We start from the raw sequence: 27,315 nt of genomic DNA, 5'->3' as shown, positions 1-27,315 counted from the left end.
GAGAGCACTGCTAACAAATGTATCCACCGTACCCCCAGTTTAGTGATGCACGGGTATTACAAGTATAGGATATATAATAATGTAATAATATATGCAGCAGCACTGTATATGAATCCTACATGTGCAGGTATACTTTCTTCATCGTACAACTTCCACTAAGCGTTTCTGTGAGTTCTTATCTAACTGCATTAAATTTCAACAGGATATTTAATGAATTGATATTGGGCTTCCTGCCTATTCTATATATGTATATCTGGCTGAGCTGATAATAGATTATAGATTCAAAGGTAGCACATTTTTTTGTATAGACCAGTAGGACACCAGGCTGGAGTCCTACGTACGTTTCGCATACAAGCTTTGTCGAGGTAACCGGAAGCAGCCTCCGACTATTCTTTTTAAAGTTCCCGCTGCCAATCACTATGCATCGCGGGATTTCAAAATTGATTGAGCGCCAAAGTCCATTATAATCTATGATTCCGTTGTGTATTAATTGCACTGCATACTAATTAGGTTGGTACTCTCAAGGAGATCCTTATATTCCCTTCAAAATGTGTACCTTCAGACTCCAATCCAGATCTCGGTAATCATGAAAGCCATATTACGTGAAGCCAATGCCAAAGTACATTGGAATATCCCTATTCCTTTGATCGAACAATGCTCTCCACCACTTGAGATGTCAGAGAATGGTTCCTACATCATAGCAATCAGTGCTGTATTAATATGGGGCTGTTACATATATCATTATTTATCTTTATTAAGATGGTGACTGTGTGGGGCAGGCTGGTTATAGATCCAATATATAAATCTCGCGTTCTAAAGTTCCCACTTTTAATTCCTAATTGTCCGATATAGTACTAGAGTGAGAATGCCAGATGTTACCTCATGTCTATAACTCAAAATATGCCCTTATATATGTGATGTTGTTATTCTAGCTAATAAAACTGATTGTTTTAATAATTTGTGCAATAAATAGCCTATTACTGTGTGTTGTTGTGTACGTGACCTAAAGGTGATAATGATGTGGTATGTGTGTCCTATTAGAATATCAGTGATGAGGAAAAAAGGGATGAGGTGTGTTCTTAAATTAAACTAAATTATATATGGTAGTGCAATATAAAGAGAGAATTATAACTACATAGAATATTGAGCAGTGAAGATTGGTGGACAATTATTAATTTAATATGAGATAGTGATGTGCATATAACATGACAACTGTGTGAATTACTGCTGTGCAAAAAACAAAAACCAAAAACCACAAAAAACTGGTGTCAAAAATGTGATAAAAAGAATCTATCTTATCATTATTAAGTATATTAATGTCACCTAGACTGATTAAAATAGTACTGTCGGAGAAATACAACTGATCATATATCCAAAGCCATCTCTGTATAGGAATATATTAATATTCCCTCATCGATCTATGGCTTCTCAAAAATCTGTACTGCTAGATGCAATATCGATATACTAAACAATGATCAGTACTATCTTTTACGGCATAGGTGGGATAGTCTATATCTGAGATGATAGTCGTCGGTCAGTTCATCCGTAAAGTAATTAGACCACAGTATAGATGTACTGGATCCAATTAATCCTCTTAGTACTGGTTAATAATAGTAGCAGGGGAGGAAAAATTCCCTCTTAAAAAGAATAGTCGAAGGCTGCTTCCGGTTACCTCGACAAAGCTTGTATGCGAAACGTATGTAGGACTCCAGCCTGGTGTCCTACTGGTCTATACAAAAAAAGTGTTACCTTTGAATCTATAATCTGTTATCAGCTCAGCCAGATATACATACAGTGGGAATTAAAAGTTTGGGCACCCCAGGCAAAAATTCATTTTAATGTGCAAAAAGAAGCCAAGGAAAGATGGAAAAATCTCCAAAAGGCATCAAATTACAGATTAGACATTCTTATAACATGTCAAAAAAAGTTTGATTTTATTTCCATAATTTACACTTTCAAAAGAACAGAAAACAAAAAATGGCGTCTGCAAAAGTTTGGGCACCCTGCAGAGTTAATACCTTGTACTGCCCCCTTTGGCAAGTATCACAGCTTGTAAACGCTTTTTGTAGCCAGCCAAGAGTCTTTCAATTCTTGTTTGAGGTATCTTCGCCCATTCTTCCTTACAAAAGTCTTCCAGTTCTTTGAGATTCCTGGGCTGTCTGTGACGCACTGCTCTTTTAAGGTCTATCCATAGATTTTCAATTATGTTGAGGTCAAGAGATTGTGACGGCCATGGCAAAACCTTCAGTTTACGCCTCTTGATGTAATCCACCGTGGATTTTGAGGTGTGTTTAGGATCATTATCCATTTGTAGAAGCCAGCCTCTCTTTAACGTCAGCTTTTTCACAGATGGCATCAAGTTAGCGTCCAAAATTTGCTGGAATCTTATTGAATCCATTTTTCCTTCTACTCGTGAAATGTTCCCTGTGCCACTGGCTGCAATACAACCCCAAAGCATGATTGATCCACCCCCATGCTTAAGAGTTGGACAGAGGTTCTTTTCATTAAATTCTGTGCCCTTCCTTCTCCAAACGTACCTTTGCTCATTCCGGCCAAAAAGTTTGATTTTAACCTCATCGGTCCACAGAACTTTATTCCAAAATGCATCAGGCTTGTCTATATGTTCATTTGCAAACTTCAAACGCTGATTTTTGTGGTGAGGACGTAGAAGAGGTTTTCTTCTGATGACTCTTCCATGAAGACCATATTTGTACAAGTATCTCTTTATAGTGGAATAGTGTACCACAACTCCAGTGTCTGCCAGATCTTCCTGGAGGGATCGTGCAGTCAAATGTGGATTTTGACTTGCTTTCCTCACAATCCTGCGAGCTGTTCTGTCTGATATTTTTCTTGGTCTTCCAGATCTTGCTTTAACTTCCACTGTTCCTGATGACTGCCATTTCTTAATTACATTCCGAACAGAGGATATGGGCATCTGATAACGCTTTGCTATCTTCTTATAGCCTTCTCCTGCTTTGTGAGTGTCAACTATTCTCAGTTTCAGTGTTCTACACAACTGCTTAGAGGAACCCATGGTGCTGATTGTTAGAGCAAGGTCAGATGAGTCTGGGCTTTTAAAACCTTTGAGATTGACATCACCTGGTCTTTCCAGACGATGATTGAGAACAATCCATGACACTGCCAGGTCTCAGCTGTCCAAAGGGGGCAGTACAAGGTATTAACTCTGCAGTGTGCCCAAACTTTTGCAGACGCCATTTTTTGTTTTCTGTTCTTTTGAAAGTGTAAATGATGGAAATAAAATCAAACTTTTTTTGACATGTTATAAGAATGTCTAATCTGTAATTTGATGCCTTTTGGAGATTTTTCCATCTTTCCTTGGCTTCTTTTTGCACATTAAAATGATTTTTTGCCTGGGGTGCCCAAACTTTCGATCCCCACTGTATATAGAATAGGCAGGAAGCACGATATCAATTCATTAAATATCCTGTTGAAATTTAATGCAGTTAGATAAGAACTCACAGAAACGCTTAGTGGAAGTTGTACGATGAAGAAAGTATACCTGCACGTGTAGGATTCATATACAGTGCTGCTGCATATATTATTACATTATTATATATCCTATACTTGTAATACCCGTGCATCACTAAACTGGGGGTACAGTGGATACATTTGTTAGCAGTGCTCTCTGTGACGGACTCATTTGAAATACGGACTGTGATATGGAGATTGCTAACTCTGAGAGCCACATATTATGAGAATAAAGTATTTCTACTAATTAGATTTACAACCAAATGTGTAGTTTGCTTTAGAATAAGATCAACACTGTGCAATTGATAAACTGTAATATCGGTGTATTAAACATCAGTGTATTAAAATATCACCGTCAGCCCTGTAACCCGATCTATCTCAATTATAGATGCAGGCACGGAATTCCCTACACTATGGAAGGACAACCTAATATGTAGTGTGCTTCAGAATAGACCAATACTGGGCAATTAATAAACTGTAATATCAGTGTATCAAAATATCACTGTTAGCCCTGCAACCCGGTCTATCTCAACCATAGATGCAGGCACGGAATATCCTACTAACGAGAGCTGCTTAACTTAAACAACAATATTATACCCGATAATACGGATTCATATCACAGTACCCCCTATTGTTACCATCTTACTTATGGCACATGTCAGGGATTTCTAACTGCTTATGGAGTCATTCTAATACGCAGCACAAATAGACATCATACTGTCTATGGATCAAATATATAATTTATACACATATTACATTAGCGGACAGGGGATTAATAGCGCTAATATCCCCAGATCTGCTCTAAAGCAGTAGCAGTATAAACTGACATCTTGCGGGCCAGGGGAGAGGTTGAGAGCAAAAGGAGACTATTCAACCTTATAGAATATTGCTGACCTATGCAAATTGTCAGTATTGAATCCAATATTCTAATTGTTGTAAGATATCTGTAGTTACTTAGTACTCCGCGGTAGCACTCATAGTTGATTAGAGGGTGTGTATACTGAAAAATCACAGTGTAGGATATAACCATTATACGCTCTCCTCTCTGCTAAGACTCCATCAGCAAACATACTGCTTTGCTGTAGCAAACATTGCTTCACAATTCAATCAGGCTGACTGCCAAGAACTAGAGCTAAGCTTCAATAGTAACATTAGTTACCAATTTTCTCAATATATTGAGTAACACATATTGTATCATTATTTAACAATTACCAATAAAAGGATATAATAAATAGACACAAAAAAAGACACCAAGGCTGTTTTAATTCTTTCTTTATATTTATATATATATATATATATATATATTTATTTATTCTTCTCTGTATTGTCTCACATTGTCGTTATCTTTTCACAATATATGTTTGTAATATTTTGCATAAATGTTCTTGTATCCAGTGCAGTGGCGTAACTACTGCCCCCGCAGCCCTCGCGGTGGCTTGGGGGCGAGGGGCTGCGGGGGCGCCACTGATTTACAGCAGACTGACATGCGGACGAGCGTCCGCATGTCAGTCTGCGGTCTCCTTCCCTCCGCCGCTTGTTGGAGGGACACGGAGGGCACAGCGCGCCTCCCTGTGTCCCTCCTGCATCATCTCCGGCGGCCGCGGGTCTAATAGGGGGAAGTGCCGTCCGTGAGCTCTAATTGGCTCACGAACCGGCACTTCCCCCTATGAGACCCGCGGCCGCCGGAGATGATGCAGCAGGAGGGACACAGGAGAGGCGAGCTGTGCCCTCCGTGTCCCTCCAAAAAGCAGCAGCAGCGGCGCGGGGGGGGGGGGGGGGAGATATCTGGCACTGGGGCATATATGGCACTGGGGGGGAATATCTGGCACTGGGGGCATATATGGCACTGGGGGGAATATCTGGCACTGGGGCATATATGGCACTGGAGGGGGGAATATCTGGCACTGGGGGCATATATGGCACTGGGGGGGAATATCTGGCACTGGGGCATATATGGCACTGGGGGGGAATATCTGGCACTGGGGGCATATATGGCACTGGGGGGGAATATCTGGCACTGGGGGGGAATATCTGGCACTGGGGCATATGTGGCACTGGGGAGGAATATCTGGCACTGGGGGCATATATGGCACTGGGGGGGAATATCTGGCACTGGGGCATATATGGCACTGGGGGGGAATATCTGGCACTGGGGGCATATATGGCACTGGGGGGGAATATCTGGCACTGGGGGAATATCTGGCACTGGGGGCATATGTGGCACTGGGGGGGGTATATGTGTACCTGGCACATGGGGGGGGCTATATTTGGCACTGGGGCATGTGAGTACCTGGCACCGTGGGGGAATATCTGGCACTGGGTACATATGTGGCACTGGGAGCACAGCCCTAGCAACAAGGACTACCTCCTAGCAACGAGCATGACACCCAGTGCATGAAACACCTGGCAACGAGCATGACACCCAGTGCATGAAACACCTGGCAACGAGCATGACACCCAGTGCATGAAACCCCTGGCAACGAGCATGACACCCTGAGCATGAAAACCCCTGGCACCGTGCATGGAACCAAGAGCATGAAACCCCTGGCAACGAGCATGACACCCAGTGCATGAAACCCCTGACAACGAGCAGGTAATTGAAAAGTAATTAGAAGCCTTACTGTAGGACTTAATGTGTAATGGGCATTACGGTGTGTGGCATAATGTATCACGGACATTGCGGTGTGTGTCATAATGTGTCACAGGCATTACGGTGTATGGTATACTATATCGCGGGCATTGTGATATGTGGTATAATGTCTCAGGGTCATTGCAGTGTGTGGCATAATGTATCACGGACATTGCGGTGTGTGTCATAATGTGTCAGGCATTACGGTGTGTGGTATACTATATCACGGGCATTGTGGTATGTGGTATAAGGTCTCAGGGTCATTGCAGTGTGGCATAATACATAACTGGCATTGCGGTGTGTGGCATAGGGTATAACGAGCAGGGCATTGCGGTATGTGTCACAGGCATTACGGTGTATGGTATACTATATCACGGGCATTGTGGTATAATGTCTCAAGGTCATTGCAGTGTGTGGCATAATGTGTCACAGGCATTGTATGTGCTATAATGTATCGGGCATTGCAGTGTGTGGCATAATGTATCACGGACATTGCGGTGTGTGTCATAATGTGTCACAGACATTGTATGTGCTATAATGTATCAGGGGCATTGCAGTGTGTAGCATAATGTATAACGGGCATTGCGATTCCAGTCATAATGTGTCACAGGCATTACGGTGTGTGGCATAATGTGTCACAGGCATTACGGTGTGTGGCATAATGTGTCGGGGGCATTACAGTGTGTGCATATTGTGTCATTGTCATTATTGTGTGCAGCATAATGTCTAAGGGCCATTGCAGTATGTGGCATAATGTATACTGGGCATTACTATAAGGAGGAAAAATGACAAATAATGTAAGGGGCATGAATCAGGATTATTTTTCTTTCCTGTGGTGGCCAACATATGGGCGTGCAGGTTGCAAAACTGGGGTATAAGGTAGTCTTTTCCTGCAATGCCACGCCCCTTTATGCGAAACCACGCCCATTCCAACGAAACCACACCCCTTTTTTGGCGCACCCTTTCTTGCTCCCAATTATGGAGCATGAGGGGGGGGCGCCGAAGAATTTTTTGGCTTGGGGGAGAAAAATTTCTAGTTACGCCACTGATCCAGTGTGATATATTATCCACTTTTAGGACACTAATAAAAGTTATCATTTACATTTTGTGTACCACTTAACAGATCGCCTTTCTCTCTTTGTTTGTGTCTGATCTTTCAAAGTCAGTTTCTAGCAACACTGTGTCTAGCTTTGTGTACCAACATATACAACTTTTTTTTAAGCAGTATAGTGATTTCTTAAGTAGGCATATTTTTCCTTCTCGAATCAAAGTTTTATCATAATGCTCTGGATGCTCCACAAAGATTTCTTCAGCTAGTTCACCATTAAGATATGCCAAGTGAAATCTAGATGGTATAATAGTAAGTCATATAGTCCAGATATAGTAAGAAGTAAATGTAGGGTACTGTACCTTGCAACAGGGGAGAACATATCATCATAGTCAATTCAGATTTTTGAGTAACTTCCTTTGCAAGAAAGCAAGTCTTGTAATGGACAATTGATTTGTCTGTAATTAGCGTTCTACAGAAAGATCCATTTGTTTTTAAGGGGTCACTCTGTTCACTAGAGTCCAAGTCCCATTTTCATTTAAAAATGTAATTTCTTTATCTACAGCAAACTTCCTTTAGGAACACTCATTACTCAAATTTCCTTCTTCTAAACTTACTGTTTCTGTGAATGCAATACTAGCAAATTACTCACCATGACTCTTTGAAGCTTTCGATTGTTAGGCTTTGTTGAAATTCCTTTTTGCTGTTGGCTTTCAAGGTTTAAAGTCTCTTGGGTAGAAGTAGTAGTCCAAGCATCACATATTTCTCAGGCACTTGAACGTTTATTTTGTAGTGCCACTTGTGCCTTCTTTCTTTTGGACTATGTACATAAGCTTTGCAACAAAATAGTCTCAAGTGACATGTTATGGTAAGGTTTCTTACTGGTCCACGCTTCAATCAGTGTTTTCCCTTTCACTGCAACAGTGGGTAGATGGTTCTGTAGATAAACTGCTGTTTAAACTACCTCAGCCCAAAATTTATTTTCAAGCCAGCATCATTCAACATTGCATTGGTTCTTTCCACTATAGTATGATTTGCATGCTCATTTACACTGTTTTCTTTGGTGTATACGCCATGTTTAACTGATCCTTGATCACATATTTTATCATGAAGTACGAAACACTTTTGCTTTGGAATTCTCTTCCATTGTTGAATCTTAAAACCTACAGTTTTTAACCTGTTTGAGTTTCTACTAAATTCATGTAGTCTTCAATTTTATGTATCACTTCACTTTTTGCTCTTAGGAAGTACACACAGTCATCCTTGTAAAGTTATGAAATACCTGAATCCACTAAATGATTCATATTCCATAGGATCATATTCATCTGTGTGCACATATGATAGTGTCGCCTCAGTACTAGTTGCTGAGTTTGGGAAGGTGCATTGGGTTTGCTTACCTTTGATGCACATGTCACACACTGACTGCATATAATCATTTCTGTCACTATGCCTTCATCCTTCTTGAAGTTTTTGTATGTTCTACCCTAAAAGTACCAACAACCTATGCCACAGTTCTATAGTTTGACTAGAGTCAGCAACAGCCATCACATAATAATATTATTATTCAGTGTATAATACTATTCAATATCTAAGACATAGAGTTACTGACATTGGGTAGCAGTAGCTCTTATTGTCATTTTCTTATTGCACACAGTAGTACACTTGCCTTCTGCAAAGTTAATTTGTAATTTTTCTTCTCTAGGATATTAATGACAATTAAATTAGTTCCAAAGTCTGGTACTGTACAAAAAAAACTTCCATATCTGTGACTACAGTTTTTGCTTTTGTTTTTAGGTACACTGTAATTGTTGCTACCTTAGATGATATGAGGACTTTGCCCCTGATTCCACTGACTGTGATGGTTTCACATTCACGCATTAAGTTGAACCATTTTTCATTGCATTTAAAATGTTTATTGTGCCCTGAATACATATACATGCAGTTTCTATGTTCAAAGCTGACTCACTTTTGTTATAACGCTTTTTCTACATACCGCTTTGATCTTTTAGTCTGCAATCTGAAGCCTTGTGCCCTACTTTGTGGCAAATAAAATATTTGGTTCTTTAAACCTAGTGTCCTTAGGACATAAGACATATGTCCCAGCAATATTGTCCCCAAGTACAGTATAAGTCCTTACCATATCAGTAGTTAATGCAGTGGTATTTGAATCCAGAGCCACTACAAAATAAAATAAATAAATAAATCAAATTCTTGGGTTATGTTTTGGAACGTAGCCATATCACCAATTGCTGGGTGATGGATGTCTTATCAATGTATTCATTCATGTCCTTACATTCACTTAGTTTAGTACTGTGCAAAGTGTGTCTGAGGTTTATTCTTCTCATAAGAATATTAGAATACTGTACCTGTAAAATGTGCCCCATCCACCCCTTTGTCTCATATTAATATTCTCACTCCACAAACAAAATGTTTTGTGTCTGAAAGATTATAAGCTTGCAAAGAGGTCCCTCTTACCACTTTGTCTGTTAGTACTCAGTATTGATTTCTACTTATGTTGTTTCCAAATTTAAAGTGTAATGGAATATGCTGGTGCTATATACTTAAATGTTAATAATAATAATAATAATAATAATAATAATAATAATAATAATATGTTTTAACAATACTAACTGCAGTATTGCTCCTACTCAGTCACAATACACGCCCTCTGTCCATCCTTCTCATTGGCTTGTACAAATATTAGTTCTTCCGCAGATGTGGCCACCTTGCTACATAAAGTTAAATGTTTTGCAGAAATCTTGCTTCACTTCCACAGTGGTTGTTTTTGCGCTTCATGATTGACCTCCATGATTTACATGACATGAAATTTGGGAGAGGTGCCCCTGAATAACACACCAGGTAAATGCATGGAATATAGATTTCACTTCACACTGATACAGCACCCTGATTCACAGTCTATTAATACATTCTAGCAATCTGTCCACCAGGCGAAGTAATGGGGTATTTTCTCTTATCCTTTTCACCACATTTGATTGCTATGGAGAATCATTGCATAGCACAATAGTGTGCAGTAGCTATCGGCAAGCTTTTATCTTTCTTGCAGCCTGGAATGAATGTCTTCCTTCCTAGCTTTAATCAATGATGAGCAATCAACAATGCTCTCTTTCAAACTCCAGGTTTGCAGTTTTCTATTGTAGTGGACATGAAGAAATGCAGACACACATTTTGTATTCTGCATTCATTCCTTATGCCTCAGTGGCTACCTGTTAATAACTGTGTACTGAGTCTGGGAAATGGAAAGCACATTTACAGTTTCTGCATTCTATTCTCATTCAACGTCTGTCTCAGAGTGGAAAATACATCAACTGACAAGAAATCTGGCAAATAGTCAGTGAAAACGGTAGCAGACACAAATAGATTCATAATGTATATGGTCATTAAAGTATCGTCTTTTTTGTATTTATGAAATGTAACCTTTTTCGTATCTGTGTCTTTACACAGATAAGTGATTTGTCAGTTACTACTTAGCAGTTGGTGCAGAGGGGCAAATACAGAACCAGGCTTGTACATTTGGAATTTCAATTTCACTTGTTAAAAAAAAAAAATTAAAAATATGTAAAAAAAAGGATAGAAAAATTATAAACATAGCAAACCCCCCCTCAAAAAAATGTGTTTCGATATATCAGCCTCTAAATATCACACACACTGTAAATAGAGGCCAACTGTTTATCCTAGGGGCAACTAAGTACTGATATCCTAAGTGGCTGGCCACTTTTAACCTGGGGGACATGCACAAAGCACTGGCCCATAAGTGACATCCCTTCCTTACAGCAACCTCTCCCTTATATGCATCTGTGTAATGAGCATCAAGAGGGGAGAAGAGCAGTGAAGATCTGCCCAGGAAGAAAGTGTAAGGAAAATAAAACTGCCTGACCCCTACTCCCCGTGTGACCGGAACACACTGACATAAGAGGTTCCCTGAGTTTATATAGAAGTGACCCGGCATATGGTCTAGCCTGTACCCTATCTAGCCAGCTGCCTTTACCCCTCCCACAGGGATCGGTATGAAATACCTACAATCAAAATCCCGACGGTCAAAATCCCGACAAGGTCAAAATCCCGACATGGACAAAATACCAACATTTAAAATACCGACAAGGTCAAAATACCGACATGTAAAATGTCAACAGGGCAAAAGGCAAACATGAGTTTTTCATTGTTTTTGGTGTGTATGTCGACATAGGTTGACATGGACACCATATAAGTGTACCGCGTCCCCTCACATGGCTCGCTGCGCTCGCCATGCTCCGGGCACGGTGCCTCGCTGCACTAGGCACATTATTATGTTCCCCCTCCAGGTCCACTGGGATAGTAAAGTATGAACAAGTTGGTTTCAATGAAAAAATCATGAAAAAATCATGTCGGCATTTTGACCTGTCAACATTTTACACGTCGGTATTTTGACCCTGTCGGTATTTTAAATGTCGGTATTTTGACCATGTTGGGAGTTTGACCGTGTCGGTATTTTGACCGTCGGTCAATTGTTGACGGTTTTTTGACCATCGGGATTTTGATTGTCGGTAAATTGACTGCATCCCCTCCGACAACAGGCTCACTCTGCCCCCATCAATGCTCTGTCCTGCAGCAGCACATATATTAGTGAAGTGACATTCACTGCTGACTGACCGCTGCCCCTATTCTCATATGACAGTCTCGGTTGCCCCCACCCCCGTCATGTCCTTCTCGCGCTTGCCTATTACAGTTACCAGAATTGGGGTAATGTGTTCTCCACAAGGATTGCAAGGATTGCCAGTATCTCATTGGAAGAAAGGAAGCATTTATGAATGGCTAACAATCATTACTTTCCAGTAGCCATTTCAGAGATGTTAAAAAAGAAATACACAAAAGAAGAAAATATAGAAAAAAATGAGAGAAAGAGAGAGCTGAAGTGAGACATAGGGGTAAATTTACTAAGATGGGATTTCTATTTAAGATGGGATGTTGCCAATAGCAACCAATCAGATTTCAGGTATTATCTTCTAGAAGGTGCTAGATGAATGAGAAGTAGAATCTGATTGGTTGCCATGGGCAACATCCCATCTTAAATAGAACTCCCATCTTAGTAAATTTACCCCATGTTATAGATAGGGAGGATAACAGACAGATTTGATCCAAAATTAGGGGGTTCTTTCCTCGTTGTCAGCTGACCTGTACTTCTGTCCATGATTTTATTTAGAGCATGTAGGGAGCAAGAAACAGGATGCAGGGGTGCCTTTGGCAAAGCATGATACTGGTGCCACCTTCCCCCATAGTTGAAATAGGGAAGGTGCATGTGCCAAATAAGGTGTGTTGTTTTGTGAGGGAAGGAGTGTGGCAACACAATAGCACCCAAAAATCAAGTTACACACAGTAGTGTCCCTTATACACATTACGCTACACAGTAGTAGCGCCCTTACACATTTTGCCACACAGTAGTGCCCCTTACACATTATGCCACACAGTAGTAGTGCACCTTACACATTTAGCCACATATTAATAGTGCCCAATTTGTTTGTACAGCTCACTGCCCAACACAAACACTGAACTAAAATGTGACAGACACACCACTTGCTAAAGGATCAACCAGCCATATATAACTAGTAACCATAAATTTGAAAACAACCTAATACGTTACTTCTGAGGATTATGGGTAAGATGTGGGACTGGTACAATGGATATGCACAATTCTACATTACCATCAGCTTACAGTATGTTTAATATAATGAAAATGTCTGGGGTTACAACATGTAGACAGGAGTCCTTCAGTGTCAATGCCCGGTGTAAGGTAAAGTGAATGAAATACAGATTACTGTGCTGGATAAGGAGATGCTGCCTCCTGCAGTGATTTCCCCCCAGAACCGTGCCACCCCCCATCTGTCAGTGCAATGCGCTACCATGTACAGCAGATGCCACTATGCATACATCGATACCTGACCTGCGCGCCACACACAATGGCTGGGCCACCAATGAGCAGAAGACAGGGTGCCGGTGCAATATAGCCATTCTTCAGTGCCAGCACATGCATACAATGTTGAAGGAGGCCACAGGCTTGCTTAGGATGGGCGCAGAGGTAGAGCGGCGACAAGTTCCCTGCAGATGACCATGCCACTCCTGGGGGCAGGAGGAAGTGGTGAGGTTCAGGAGGCAGAGGTGAGGTGCAGGAGGCAGAGGTGTGTTGCTGGGGAAAGGAGGAAGAGGCTATAACACAAACATTTTTACCCAAGACACTGTGTGCAATCACGACAGCTGAAACAACTTGTACTTCAAGAATACAGGTTTTCCTTACCCTCCACCAAATTACTAGTCACCAACACAAATAGAAGGCTAGTTACACCAGTGCATGTAAAAAGAGGAAATACTTATTCCCAATAAACACATCTGTAGTGTTTCAATATTGTTTTTCTTTTCAACAGCAGCAGTTCATAGCCATCTGATACATGAAAAGAAAGAATAGATGTACATAGTATAATACTGTTTTAATAAAATGCACATTAAAAAGCCACACAGCTTTAATCCATAAAGTCTTTTTGTGGTTAGTTATAAAATACACAATTACCAGAGAGCTATTAGAACTGGTGTTAGACAGGTCTTATAAGCATATGGCAAAACATCCAAATACGATATGTATACAGCAAGCATTCATTTGTACAAGTATCTTTAACGGGTGTAGTAGGGTATGCTGGCGGCCGGGCTCCCAGCGGCCAGCATACCGGCGCCATGATCCCGACCGCTGGCATATTGACAGCTGGGTGAGCGCAAATGAGCCCCTTGCGGGCTCACTACACTCGCCACGCTGCCCTTGCCACACTGCGCTTGCCACGCTGCGGGCATGGTGGCGCACTATGCGCACCACGCTATCTATTCTCCCTCCAGAGGGGTCATGGACCCTCAAGAGGGAGATAAGGTGCCGGTATGCCGGCTGTCGGGATTCCGGCACTGGTATACTGTGCGCCAGGATCCCGACAGCCGGCAAACTGAAGACCACCCATCGTTAACAGATCAGCAGAGTATATAATTACCAGTCCAAGGCAAGAACTGGCTACGGACAGTTCTTTAAAGCATGTAAAGGTGGAAGGTCCCCGGCCGCAGCTCCCGGTCTCCCATGCATGTCCTTCCGAATCTGTTGACTGCTGGATAAGCTTGTCCGGTGCTGGACAAACTTATCCGATGGTCAGCAGATTTGTAAGGACGTGCACGGGAAGCCGAGAGCTGCAACCTGGAACCTTCCACCTTTACATGTTTTAAAAAACTGACCGTTGCCAGTTCTTGCCTTGAATTGGTAATTATCCACTCTGCTGATCTGTTAAAGATACTTGTACAAATGAATGCTTGCTGTATACATATCGTATTTGGATGTTTTGCCATGTTAAAACAGTATTACACTATGTACATCTACTCTTTATTTTCATGTACCAAATGGTTATGAACTGCTGCTGTTGAAAAGAAAAATATTGAAACACTACAGATGTGTTTATTGGGAACAAGTATTTCCTCTTTTTACATGCGCTTGTGAAAGGAGGAAGAGGTGAGGTGCACAAGGAAGAGGTGAGGTGCAGGTGGCAGAGGTGAGGTGCTGGGGACAGGAGGTAGGGGTAAGGTGCTCAGGGGTAGGAGGTAGGGGTAAGGTGCTGGGGGGACAGGAGGCAGAGGTGAGGTGCTGGGGACAGGAGGAAATATTAGGTGCTGGGGCAGGAGGCAGAGTTTGGAGCCTGGTGTTAAAGGTGAAAGGGAGCTGGTGACCCGAGGAGTAGGCGAGATAGAAGGGAGCCATGGAAAGTAAGAAAAAGTGGGGAGCCAGGGATTAGACTGGAACATAGTCACGGACAAGAGGAGTTTGCTGGGGAATAGAGGCAGAGAGCCTGGTACTGCTGGCCATATGTCCTGCAGTGCTGGCATACCTCAATCGCGGTGGAAACCTGGACAACAGCCTGAGCCTTACACTGCCCTGAGAAAGCAGACAGGGCCAGGGAGGAGACGCATAGAGAGGGTTCAGGGTCACACGTCTGCCCTCAGCTCACTCCCCTTTAGTTGCAGAAACATCATGGCTGGTCACTGCCTTCAGCAATTGACAGTACACAGCCCATGCTGTAATGCTGGAGCCATAGGTACCACCAGTGGCCTGCCCAAAGTGTTAAAAATGGGATCGGCCCGGGGGGCATCTGTCACCGTGCCCCCCCAGGCCAGCCTGCCACTGGATATCCTGAACCTGGCCACGGTATGCGGTCTATGGATCTACAGTTTCTAGTTAGACAGTCAATAGGCCGACACCAAATGGTCAACATGCATTAGATTGAAATGGCCAAAGGGTCAACATGATCATTAGGTCAATCAATGAAAGGTCTATAGTATTTATGGTAGACAGGTTCAAAAGGTCGACAGGTTAAAATGGTCAACATGTCAATGGTTGACACACATATGGTCAACATGAGTTTTTTTTTTACCTTTTCATACTTTACCATCCATGTAGCCTCTGATTGGGAATAGTAACCTGTGCCGAGGGCAGTGGTAGCAGAGTGAGGCACCTTGCTCGAAGCGTGGTGAGCAAATCGAGCCATGCAAGGGGATACAGGGCACTAATTGGGGGTCCACATCCTTTTCCTGTATCAAACTTTCATAGGTCGACCTAATGACCATGTTGCTCTTTTGCCCATGTCGACCTTTTCACTGTTGACCATTTGATGTCAATCTAATGATCATTGACCTTCTTACTGTAGATCTAGTAATAGATTTACCATAGGCCTAACTATACTTAAATGGGTCTCTTAAAATTTCCTGGAAAAGATTTTCCTGCCCACCTCGACTACGTTATCGAGGCAAAAACGTCATCATCCTGCTGTCGGATTCTCTGGGATTTTGGGATTCTATATAAGTCCCTGTGCATGAGTGCCATCTTCACTCCAGCATTGGAAAAGGTGTCCATCTCAGTACTGGGTGGCGAGGCACGTGTGTGGTGAGTGGGGATACCCTGTGTGCAGTATCTGAAAAAGAGGTGCTCTCTCTGTTTGTTGTATCTGAAAAAGGGGTGCTCTCTGTCTGCTGTATTGAAAAAGGGGTGCTCTCTGCCTGCTTTATCTGAAAAAGGGGTGCTGTCTGCTGTATCTGAAAAAGTGGTGCTGTCTCTGTCTGCTGTATCGGAAAAAGAGGTGCTCTCTGTCTGCTGTATCTGAAAAAGAGCTGCTCTCTGTCTGCTGTATCTGAAAAAGGGGTGCTCTCTCTGCCTGCTGTATCTGAAAAAGGGGTGCTCTGTCCGTCTATCCAGGGGCTCTGCCCCATTGTAAAATTAAAATAATAAAAGCTAAAAACAAAATGCCTAAAATTATTTAAAAAAGTGTGTACTATACAATTTTTATTTTATTTTCACAAGTACTGTGACACTGGCAGTCATACTGCAGTATATTATTTCCTACTCATACATGTATTGTGCAACGCTGTCGGTGAAGTCAGCTGCAGTGTGTAATTATTATATATTTTTCTGGCTCATTTGTTGGTGAAGGTCAACCCCACTTTGTGTTGATAGAAATGGAGGATACTACTAGTGCTGAAGCTGTTCCCACTAGTCATGACATTGACAATGCAAGTTCGTCAACGTCATCTGCTAAGGCAGATGCCCAGGGGCATAGAGGGCTTAAGTCAGGGTATGTAAAATCATTTAATTTTAGAGTGGTAAAGAAAAAAAATCAAAAGGAAAGTTAGCTGCAGAGGCAGTAAGACAAATTGCGCATTCAGAATCAGAACCATCAGACATTCCTGAGTGTCCTGCTGTGATGTGACCATGAACTAGGTCAAACACGTTTTTCCTATATGCTGGGGAACCACAAGCTGTTCTATTACATCCTCACCCCTTTCTGTCACTTGATACAAGAGCTCATTGCGGAGAGCCATGTTTGGGTACGTAAGCCATGTTTGGGTACCCATGTTTGGGTACGTTGTTATTAGGATCTACTGATTCCCCATTGATAACTTTCACATTTTCTCTGGCTCTTGTCAAGGTGGGGTCCCTTAACTGTTCTGATGCAAACTGATCCTTTCTCAATTCAAGATGAGGCATACTTTCAGCACCATGTACAGCTTCTCCTTGCCCTGCAGGAGGTACCTCATTTTGTTCCGCATTGTCTACTACTTCCACAGTCATACGAGCAAAAAGACATGGGTCTGAGCGTTTCAAGCTCACACCTGTGACCAGCATATCACCAAAATGGTCTACTGGCTCTATACCATTCACATCTGTGACCATACGGAATTCCCATAATCCCCACAAATGGGGAAAGTTTCTCCCCATTATAGCATGATGTACTAAGGAAGGGACCACTCCCACATTAATATCTGAACTACAAAGGATCTCAATATTCACTTGAGCAGTATTATAATGGTGGGTTGTTAGCAGGAACTTTAAAAGATTTACCACCCCACTTTCACAAGGGTAATTAAGCTTCCCAAGTTTAACAATGCCTCTACATGGTTACCTTCCATAAAAATGTCACCCTTTTGTTTTTCAGGCTCAGTTGAAGGTGCAACAGTACTGGCTAACTTGGGACAGTAAGACATTCTGCGACATTCAAACACAGCATCACATTGCATGGGTTCTTTAACAACTGGGCATTTAGCAACAATGTGTTTTGGCATTCCATACCCAAAACATTTAATCACATGACTGTCAAGTCTTTTAGGTGGCTGAGACCTTTTTGGCGCAGTGGCCCATCTTTAGATGAGCGCTCACTGGGCTTTATTCAAGTTTGTTTAGCAAATCAAAAAAGCACACTAATGGGAAAAACGAGTTTTATGGTAAGAACTTACCTTTGTTAAAACTCTTTCTGCGAGGTACACTGGGCTCCACAAGGAATGGACAATGGGGTGTAGAGTAGGATCTTGATCCGAGGCACCAACAGGCTCAAAGCTTTGACTGTTCCCAGAATGCATAGCGCCACCTCCTATATCACCCTGCCTCCCTGCACAGGACCTCAGTTTTTAGTTAACCAGTCCAATGCAGTAGCAGGAAAAGAGACGACAACGGTTAGTAGCCACAACACCGCATTCTCGCGACAGGAGACGTGTCAGCGGCTAATGCCATACCAACCCAAAGAAGCTAAGTGCGTCAGGGTGGGCACCTTGTGGAGCCCAGTGTACCTCACAGAAAGAGTTTTAACAAAGGTAAGTTCTTACCATAAAACTCGTTTTCTGCTGCGGGGTACACTGGGCTCCACAAGGAATGGACAATGGGGATGTCCTAAAGCAGTTCCTTATGGGAGGGGACACACTGCAGCGGGCACAAGAAGCCAGCGTCCAAAGGAAGCATCCTGGGAAGCGACAGTATCAAAGGCATAGAACCTTATGAACGTGTTCACAGAGGACCACGTAGCCGCCTTGCACAATTGTTCAAGGGTCGCACCACGTTGGGCCACCCAAGAAGGTCCAACAGACTGAGTAGAATGGGCCTTAATGTGATCAGGAGCAGAGAGACCAGCCTTCACATAAGCATGTGCAATCACCATTCTAATCCATCTGGCCAGAGTTTGCTTGTGAGCAGGCCAGCCCTGTTTGTGAAACCCAAACACAACAAAAAGAGAATCCGATTTCCTAATAGGAGCAGTTCTCTTCACCTAGATACGGAGAGCCTGTACCACATCCAAAGACCGCTCTTTGGGAGACAGATCAGGAGAAACAAGTGCCGGATCTACAATCTCCTGATTAAGGTGGAACGAAGAAACCACCTTAGGTAGATAGCCGGGACGAGTCCTAAGAACCGCCCGGTCACGGTGAAATATCAGGTATGGGGAACTACAGGACAAGGCACCCAAATCCGACACTCTTCTAGCTGAAGCAATAGCCAGCAGAAAAACCACCTTAAGGGAAAGCCACTTAAGGTCAGCTGAACCAAGAGGTTCAAACGGAGACTCTTGTAACGCCTCCAAAACCACCGACAAGTCCCAAGGAGCCACAGGCGGGACATAGGGAGGTTGGATACGCAACACGCCCTGAGTAAAGGTAAGGTCGCAATTTTTCTCTGAAACCACACCGACAAGGCAGATATTTGAACCTTGAGGGAGGCCAGACGCAGGCCTAAGTCCAGGCCCTGCTGAAGAAAAGCCAACAACTTGGCTATACTAAACTTGGAACGTCATAATCGTTAGATGCGCACCAAAGTAAGAATGCCAGACTCTACAGTGGGGTTTGAAAGTTTGGGCACCCCAGGCAAAAATTCATTTTAATGTGCAAAAAGAAGCCAAGGAACAATGGAAAAATCTCCAAAAGGCATCAAATTACAGATTAGACATTCTTATAACATGTCAAAAAAGGTTTGATTTTATTTCCATCATTTACACTTTCAAAAGAACAGAAAACAAAAAATGGCGTCTGCAAAAGTTTGGGCACCCTGCAGTGTTAATACCTTGTACTGCCCCCTTTGGCAAATAACACAGCTTGTAAACGCTTTTTATAGCCAGCCAAGAGTCTTTCAATTATTGTTTGAGGTATCTTCGCCCATTCTTCCTTACAAAAGTCTTCCAGTTCTTTGAGATTCCTGGGCTGTCTGTGACGCACTGCTCTTTTAAGGTCTATCCATAGATTTTCAATTATGTTGAGGTCAGGAGATTGTGAAGGCCATTGCAAAACCTTCAGTTTACGCCTCTTGATGTAATCCACCGTGGATTTTGAGGTGTGTTTAGGATCATTATCCATTTGTAGAAGCCAGCCTCTCTTTAACGTCAGCTTTTTCACAGATGGCATCAAGTTAGCGTCCAAAATTTGCTGGAATCTTATTGAATCCATTTTTCCTTCTACTCGTGAAATGTTCCCTGTGCCACTGGTTGCAATACAACCCCAAAGCATGATTGATCCACCCCCATGCTTAAGAGTTGGACAGAGGTTCTTTTCATTAAATTCTGTGCCCTTCCTTCTCCAAACGTACCTTTGCTCATTCCGGCCAAAAAGTTATATTTTAACCTCATCGGTCCACAGAACTTTATTCCAAAATGCATCAGGCTTGTCTATATGTTCATTTGCAAACTTCAAACGCTGAATTTTGTGGTGAGGACGTAGAAGAGGTTTTCTTCTGATGACTCTTCCATGAAGACCATATTTGTACAAGTATCTCTTTATAGTGGAATAGTGTACCACAACTCCAGTGTCTGCCAGATCTTCCTGGAGGGATCGTGCAGTCAAACGTGGATTTTGACTTGCTTTTCTCACAATCCTGCGAGCTGTTCTGTCTGATATTTTTCTTGGTAAGTATACAGATGTGGATAAATCCACAGGGAACCAGCGCTCAAACCCTATTTGTAGTGGTGAATGTACTGAGGACGAATGTACTGAGGACGAATATTCACTACAAAGAAGGACAGTACTGCTAATCCTTTCCGCAAACCATCCGGTCACGTGATCCGGAGTTCCGGAAGCAACCGGTTGCCAGGCGACGGAAGAAGCCCGAGACAGCGGAGAGTGGAAGGCGGAGGGGAAGGGAGAAGGTAAGTCCCTGTAGGAGGAGGAGAGGCGCAGCCAGCCGCTCGGAGAGCTCCGGCCGGGTCCACTTCGCCTCTGTGACAGGCGCACACCCCAAGTCAGCGGCCCCACAGAGTGGGCCTGATTCGGGCACTCTACTGTGGGACGTGCTGCAGGAGGAATAGCGCCAGTCCAGGGTCCTTATTCTCCACTCTAACCAAAGCATACACTACCGCTGTCAACTGTTCATCACTTCACAAGAGAATCCTTCACTTCAGAGCACAGATTAGCGGGACGCTGCTGTCTGTATAGACTTGTAAACCGTTTGGACTTTAGTACATATTATCATTAATATTTTTTTGTGGCATTTTTCTTTTTCTTTTTTTTCGACTTTACAAAGATTACAGCATTTGTTCTTTCAATTGAACCTTGCACTTCAGAATTTAAGCTCAAACCAGGAGCGTGCCCCAATCACTGATTGACTTTTAAACCGAATTTATACCTGTTGGGAAAGAAAGTATCTCAGCATCTTAGAATAAACAACCTTAAGTATATTACCTGCTTTTTCATTATTGATTTTAGTTTCACTTTATAACCGTACATTCACCACTACAAATAGGGTTTGAGCGCTGGTTCCCTGTGGATTTATCCACATCTGTATACTTACCATTTAAGGGGGGGTGGGACACCCCTCATTACCAGCAGCACACCCCGCCTCAGATTAACACCTCAGTGCGCAGAGAACCCATTTCTGATATTTTTCTTGGTCTTCCAGATCTTGCTTTAACTTCCATTGTTCCTGATGACTGCCATTTCTTAATTACATTCCGAACAGAGGATATGGGCATCTGATAACGCATTGCTATCTTCTTATAGCCTTCTCCTGCTTTGTGAGCGTCAACTATTCTCAGTTTCAGTGTTCTACACAACTGCTTAGAGGAACCCATGGTGCTGATTGTTGGAGCAAGGTCAGATGAGTCTGGTCTTTTAAAACCTTTGAGATTGACATCACCTGGTCTTTCCAGACGATGATTGAGAACAATCCATGACACTGCCAGCTCTCAGCTGTCCAAAGGGGGCAGTACAAGGTATTAACTCTGCAGGGTGCCCGAACTTTTGCAGATGCCATTTTTTGTTTTCTGTTCTTTTGAAAGTGTAAATGATGGAAATAAAATAAAACTTTTTTTGACATGTTATAAGAATGTCTAATCTGTAATTTGATGCCTTTTGGAGATTTTTCCATCTTTCCTTGGCTTCTTTTTGCACATTAAAATGAATTTTTGCCTGGGGTGCCCAAACTTTCAATCCCCACTGTATAGTAAATCCGAGCCAAAGCCGGTTTCCGGGCCCGCAACATAGTTTGAATGACTGCCTCAGAAAACCCTTTAGCCCTTAAGACGGAAGCTTCAAGAGCCACGCCGTCAATGACAACCGGGCTAGGTCCTGGTAGACACAGGGGCCCTGAACGAGGAGGTCTGGGCGTTGTGGAGTAGAATTGGATGCTCTGACGATAGGCCTTGCAGGTCTGAGAACCAGTGCCATCTGGGCCACGCTGGAGCTATGAGCAGCAGAATTCCTTTTTCTTGCTTGTACTTCCGAAAATCCCTGGGCAGGAGTGACACCGGAGGGAACACGTTCGGCAGCCGAAACCTCCACGGTACAGCCAGCGCATCCACGAATGCTGCTTGAGGATCCCTTGTCCTTGCTCCGAAGACCGGAACCTTGTGATTGTGTCGAGACGCCATCAGATCCACATCTGGAAGGCCCCACCTTTCCACTAATAGTTGAAACACTTCTGGATGGAGGCCCCACTTGCCGGCATGCACGTCCTGACAACTGAGAAAGTCCGCTTCCCAATTTAGGACTTCCGGAATGAATATTGCCGATATGGCCGGTAGATGGCGTTCTGCCCACTGTAGAATCCGTGAGACTTCCTTCATTGCTAGGCGGCTTCGAATGCCGCCTTGATGATTTATGTAAGCCACTGTGGTGGCGTTGTCCGACTGTACTTGAACAGGACGGTTCTGAATTAAATGCTGGGCTAGGTTCAAGGCATTGAAGACCGCCCGCAACTCCAGAATATTGATCGAGAGGAGGGACTCCTCCTTGGTCCACCGCCCCTGAAGGGAGTGTTGCTCCAGCACCGCGCCCCAACCTCTTAGACTGGCACCTGTTGTCAACAGGACCCAGTTGGATATCCAGAACGGACGGCCCCTGCACAGTTGTTGGTCCCGGAGCCACCAGAGCAGCGACATATTGACCTCCGGAGTCAATGAGATAATTTGAGACCTGATCCAGTGAGGCAGTCCATCCCATTTGGCTAGAATCAGCCTCTGGAGAGGGCGAGAATGAAATTGAGCGTACTCCACCATGTCGAATGCTGGCACCATGAGGCCCAGCACCTGCATCGCCGAATGTATCGACACTTGCGGACAAGATAGGAAGCAACGAATCCTGTCCTGAAGTTTCAGGACTTTCTCCTGAGACAGGAACAACCACTGGTTGTGAGTGTCCTATAGTGCTCCCAGATGCACCATGCTCTGAGCAGGGATCAGGGATTACTTCTTCCAGTTGATGAACCACCCGTGGGCTTGCAGAAACCGGACCGTCACATCTAGATGACACAGGAGAAGTTCTGGGGAATTTGCCAGGATTAACAAGTCATCCAAATACGGCAGTATCCTGACCCCTTGATGGCAGAGTACCACCGTCATCACCGCCATGACTTTTGTAAAGACTCGCGGAGGCATTGTTAAACCAAAAGGTAACACTCAAAACTGGTAATGACAGTTGCCAATCGCAAATCTCAGGTATTGCTGATGAGACACTGCTATAGGAACATGCAGGTAAGCATCCTGTATATCCAGGGAGACCATGAAGTCCCCAGGTTCCAAGGCCAGAACTATAGAGTGAAGGGTTTCCATCCGGAACTTGGAAACCTTCACAAACCTGTTCAATGCCTTGAGGTTGAGAATGGGCCGGGAGGACCCATTCGGTTTCGGGACTAGAAACAGCGGAGAATAGTACCCCCGCATCCCTCTGCGCAAGAGGCACCTGTACTACGACTCCTATATCCAGGAGGGTTTATACCACCAAATGTAGAGTATTTGCCTTTGTCTTGTCCAACGTGACATCTGTCTGGCAAAATCGATGAGGGGGTCGGTTTTTGAAGGCTATGGCGTAACCTCTTGTGACAACTTCCCGTACCCAGGCATCTGAAGCGGTCTTCAACTATTCCTGGGTATACCCTAGAAGCCGGCCCCCCACCCTGGGATCCCCCAGAGGAAGGCCCGCCCCGTCATGCGGCAGGCTTATCTGTCTTGGAAGCTGGCTGACGGGCCGCCCAGCCTCTTTTGGGCTTAGGCTTACCAGGTTTGGAAGTGTGGGCCTGCTTGTTGTACGCCTGACCTTTTGCTTTACCTGAAGGACGAAAGGGGCGAAAGGAAGTACCTTTAGCCTTCAACACAGAAGGAGCAGTACTTGGCAGACAGGCAGTTTTGGTAGTAGCCAAGTCAGCCACTATCTTATTTAAATCCACCCCAAACAGAATATCTCCCTTAAAAGGGAGTACCTCCATGGTTTTTCTAGAGTCCAGATCCACAGACCAGAATCTCAGCCACAATATCCGGCGAGCAAGGACTGATGTAGTAGAGGCCTTGGCTGCCAGGATACCGGCATCAGAAGCCACCTCTTTAATATAACGAGAAGCTGTGACAATATAAGACAAGCATTGTCTAGCATGGTCAGAGTAGATTTCAGCATCTAACTCCAAGGCCCATGCTTCAATGGCCTCTGCAGCCCAAGTAGCTGCAACAGTGGGCCTTTGTGCAGCACCCGTGAGGGTGTAAATCGCTTTCAGACAACCCTCCACACGTTTATCCGTAGGCTCTTTTGGAGACATGATGGTGGTGACCGGTAGAGCTGAGGAAACCACCATCCTAGCCACATGTGAGTCCACTGGAGGAGGCGTTTCCCAATTCTTAGACAGCTCCGGCGCTAGGGGATAGTGAGCCAGCATCTTTTTTTGAGGCACAAACTTCGCACCCGGATTTTCCCAGGGTTCCTGACATATATCAATTAGGTGGTCAGAGTGAGGTAAAACTTGTTTAATCACCTTCTGACGCTTGAACCTATCTGGTTTCTTAGGAGGAACGGATGGCTCGGGATCATCCGTAATCTGTAAAATTAACTTAATAGCCTCCAAGAGATCAGGAACATCCACATGTGAACCACCCTCCCCATCAGCCGTATCTGAGTCAGAACCTTTGGGGTTAGTGAAAGTGTCGTCTTCATCCAACGAAGTGTCAGTGACAGCAGTGGATTGTGAGGAGACAAGCGCTCGCTTAGAGGACCCCTTGGACGTAGGTGAGCGACGGTCAGACTTTTTAGTGGTCAGGGACTGGTTCAACTTCTTTATTTGAGCAGATAAATTGTCCGCCCACGGTGGGTTAGCTGCAGGGACCACAAACGGTTGTACTGGCATTGGGGGTCCCATAGGGTGTGTTAGTTTATGAACTAGCGTATGCAGAAGTGTGGAAAAAGCGGCCAGCGGCGGGTCATTATTTGCCCTTGTTGCCACAGTCCCACTGGGGGGCAAGGAGCCCCCAGAACCAGAGCCCAAAGCTGCTATATTCTCCTCATAGGTATCTGCGGCTTCAGCAACACTGGCAGTGTGTTTAGCCCCAGAACCGTTACCCTCAGAAGCAGACATGATATAACTTGCAGTATCAGGTAACACAGTACAATTTGTCAGCAGCACGATACCTCTAGCCCAAACCCCTGCGCAGTGTAGTCAGCACCAGCAGAGATAAAGGAGAGATATGGGGACTAAATCACAGAGAAAAATACGTAATACAGTATATCTTTGTGAAAATCCTATATTAGATAAAACCTGATGCACCAAGCCCCCTCAGGTTATAGAATATAGGGATAGCAGATTGAGTGAAAGACACGAAATGGACACCACTCAGCTATCAAAAGCACACACAAATAGTCACAGTTTGTACAATGCAGAGGTTATTACTAACAATAATACTGCACTGAACTAGCTTACACAGCTATATAACAATAGATATAACAGTACACAGTAAGAACTGGATGTATATCACAGGGTAATTGTACTAGGAAACCCTGACTAAATGCACTCTTTCTTAACTAACACTGACTAAAAAAGGCAGGTAGAATACTTAAGTGTCTTGTAAAGTCACAGTATTGACAACCAGGCGGCTTTACATAGGAGGATTTGCCCAAGCAGTCCCAGGAACAGTGAGCTGAGGGATAATGGCGCAGCAGACACTGCCAGGGAGTGAGGGAGAGACAGATATTCAGCTCCAGGGCGGGAACATTTGCAGAAAATGGCGCCCTGGGGCTGGGGGAGGGGCTTCAGGTCCAAGCTCTATCCCCCTGCTGGCAAAACCACCGGGTACTGCGGGTTCTAATAAAACGGTTTATAGAGAAAACCTGACTTGTCCCATGCCCTGGTGATCTAGTAGGATCGCCTGTACTGCCACAGTGTCCACTGCCAGCGCGCGCGGCCTGCCTACCACTGACGGCGCCGGATCGCGATAAAGACCGGGTCCCGCAAGCGGGACCAAACTTACCACCTCCCGAAGCGTGGCCACGCGATCCCGGAGAGCTCCCGTCGTGTGTGCCTGACAAGAAGAAAACCGGAGCCTCCAGCTGTAGTTAGGGGGTTTGGGAGTGTACAGCGCCGCTGGGGAGAGCCGGAGCTGCAGCCGTGAATTTCCACTGACATGTAGCACTGCTGCTGCCCTTGAAGTCTTCACTTTTTTCCTCAGAAAAAATGCTCTTCTTAGGGCTGCCTGGAGCAGCCCCTCTGTTAAGTGCCTGCTACTGCAGCACCAACTACAAAACTGAGATCCTGTGCAGGGAGGCGGGGTGATATAGGAGGCGGTGCTATGCATTCTGGGAACAGTCAAAGCTTTGAGCCTGTTGGTGCCTCGTATCAAGATCCTACTCTACCCCCCATTGTCCATTCCTTGTGGAGCCCAGTGTACCCCGCAGCAGAAAACCATATTGCACTGCAGGTGACGCAGATGTAACATGTATATAGAGATTTAAATGTGGATGGGATGTATTCAAACTGGAATCTAAATTTCCAGTATTTTCCATGCACAGAAACAATATAACCCCCCAAATCAATGCAGCATAGTTTTGCCCTTTAGTGTGCTTTTTTGGTTTGCTAACAAATCTGAATTGCCCCCACAGTCTCTTCGTTTTTGAGATCCCTTAACCGCCCAGGAGCATTTTTTACCACACAACAGTCTTACCAGGTTTTCCAGCAGTGCACTATTAGGCTTAGGCTCCCCATGGCTCACCCACTTGCGCAAAGTCATGAGCAGGGACCTCAAATAACAGTCCATAGCAACTCTTTTCACCATCTGGGGTCCAGTTAATGTTCTGCTTGTATTTGTGTGGAAGAGAGGAATAATCCAAAGTTCTCGGGCGCTTGGATATGGGGTGCTCTGTCAAGCAGCAACCATAAAAAACGGGAAGTCACTCCCACAAGAGATATACAAAAAAAGCAATTTAGGCTGCGCTAGATTGTTTATATGAAATAACAATAATATCTGATAATTCAATATTTAATTAAAAAAGAGTATATTTAATATAGGAATATAAACCATCAATGATAGTTCCAAATAATAACATTTAAAAAGTACACATGATAGAATCAATAAAACCAGGGTTACCC

General features: G+C 43.9%; 1 long non-coding RNA gene across 1 annotated transcript in view; it reads right to left on the bottom strand.

Moving 5' to 3' along the window:
* The window catches only part of LOC135051023 (uncharacterized), a 74,473-nt gene that overhangs the window by 26,638 nt on the left and 20,520 nt on the right, over positions 1–27,315 (bottom strand). The window lies entirely within an intron of this gene.

Source organism: Pseudophryne corroboree, chromosome 2, assembly GCF_028390025.1.
Source record: "Pseudophryne corroboree isolate aPseCor3 chromosome 2, aPseCor3.hap2, whole genome shotgun sequence".
In the NCBI taxonomy this organism is placed as follows: domain Eukaryota; kingdom Metazoa; phylum Chordata; class Amphibia; order Anura; family Myobatrachidae; genus Pseudophryne; species Pseudophryne corroboree.
This window is presented reverse-complemented; position numbering and strand designations above follow the sequence as displayed.